The following is a 2,157-nucleotide window of genomic DNA, read 5'->3' on the forward strand; positions in this document are numbered from 1 at the left end:
CTAACTCCTCACCAATGACTGGCATTCAGTTCAGTAGTAGTTGTTGAAGGCTGTTGAGTCAGTTCCAACTTTGTATGACAGAACAGAACTGCCCCATAATGTTTCCTGTTTTGTTGTTAGGTGCCATGGAGTCAGCTCCAACTCATAGGGACCCTATGTACAACAAAATATCCATATGCCACCACAGTATGACAAAATGACAGATAAATGGTAGATAGTGTTTCCTAGGCTGCAGTATCTCCCTCCTTCAAAAAAAAAAAAAAACACTGTAATTGATTTATTCCAACTCATAGCATCCCTATATGATGAAGTAGAACCTGCTCCAAGTTACAAGGCTTACAAGGCTATAATCTTTATGGAAACAGATTCAGATTCAGATTATCATATCCTACCCCTTCAGAGCATCTAGTGAATTCAAACCATTGACCTTTCAGTTACCAGCCAAGTGCTTAAGCACTGAGCCACCAGGGCTGCTTCAGGCTACAGTAGAAGTGTATATATAGTTCTCTCTTTCCTCCTTCATGTCATGTGTCTTACTATCTTTGGCATTAATGTGGACGACCTCACACATATCCATCTGCTAATTATCTCCTCACCCTAGGATTTTCCCCTTGACAGCAAGGATTTCATTTGACCAAGTTTACAACTGAACATTTGAGTCCAAAACCAATGATTATAATGGAAGGAGAGGTTGATACATTCAGGGGTTAACAATTCAGAATACTGTTTTTCTTATCTTTCATGACAAGATTGGGAGCTCTGGTAGCATAGTGCCTAAGGCACTTGACTGCCAACCAGAAAGCTGGTGGTTCAAACCCACCAGCCACTCCTCGGAAGGAAGGTTGGGCCATCTACTTCCGTAGTGATACCCTCTCCGCAATGCAAGGAGGGGTCGCTATGAGTCAGGTCCAACTCAATGGCACATAACAACAACAACAACAACAGGACAAGATCAAATGTCTTAAGAGTGTGAAGATGACTGTAAAGGAAATACATGGGCTATATCATTTGGGTTTTCCCACTGGGTCCACTCAAGATAAAATTTCAAACATGTACAAGACTCCTGTGATTTGTTTTTTGTGTTTCTTTCCTTTTCCTATAATCTTTAAGAGACAGGATCTATGTTGCTCACAATCTTAAAGTCTGGACCAATTTAAGACTATCTGGGATGTAACTCATATCTTGGAGTTGTAAGAAAATCATATCCTAAATCTACCCTTGTATATTTTAGATGGTTCCTTCCCATGGGTATGAGCTCAAAGACAGTCTGCACTCTCTTTTAAACAATATACCTGAACCTTGGGTCTCATAAATACCAAATCTTAACGGCTTATGAACTTTATTTCTCCACAGTCAACAGTTTTTTATGGACCACAAAACTATTCATTTCTAAGGCATCCTTGCAAGTAAGAATTTGAGCAGAAGTGCAAAAGTAAGACCAGCAGTTTAATGATGTCACATGGCATTATTTACATGTTCACTTGTTTTTAAATGTTTTAATCTATTGTAATCTCTTTTATGATGTCTTTGAGAAGAAGCAATCCATGTTTTTAAATTTCAATGTGACAACAAATCCATAAATAAAACTAGTCCTATTTTATTGTATATCTGTATTTATTGCAGATCTAATTTAGCATTCCAGCTGATGAGCTAGTTACCAAGGAAATGGGTTCCAGGGAGTTATTATCAGCCTTGCTCTTGGTAGCTATTTAACACCCAACTGTTGAAAATTAGTCCTAGTTATACACAGTAACATGGCCAGAAGCTTACTTGGAAGAGGGTGAGTAGAAATTAAAACTTGCTAGAAGCATAGCGATCTCAGAAGGGTGAAGTGAATAGGATGTTCACATAGATCAAGCACCACTCCCCCTGAAAACTTATTCTCTAATACAAGTTCAAAGGATTGGATTTCATGTCTATCCACGTACCATACCATCAGTCATTTAGACACATCCTCCCAATATGAGCAGTATCAGTAACCCTCTGGTTTTCTGGTTCCAAAGATTCTGTGTTAAATGGGTTAGTTGTCCAGAATGTTCCAGAAGTTTTTTCTGGTTCCTAGTACCACTGACAAGAATACACCACAAATGGAATAGCTTGAACAAACAGGAGTTTATTCTCTTATAATTTTGGAGGCTTTAAGTCCAAGTTCAAAGT

This window comes from Orycteropus afer, unplaced genomic scaffold, assembly GCF_000298275.1.
Source record: "Orycteropus afer afer isolate SDZICR_OR568_19922 unplaced genomic scaffold, OryAfe1.0 scaffold00622, whole genome shotgun sequence".
NCBI classification, from domain to species: domain Eukaryota; kingdom Metazoa; phylum Chordata; class Mammalia; order Tubulidentata; family Orycteropodidae; genus Orycteropus; species Orycteropus afer.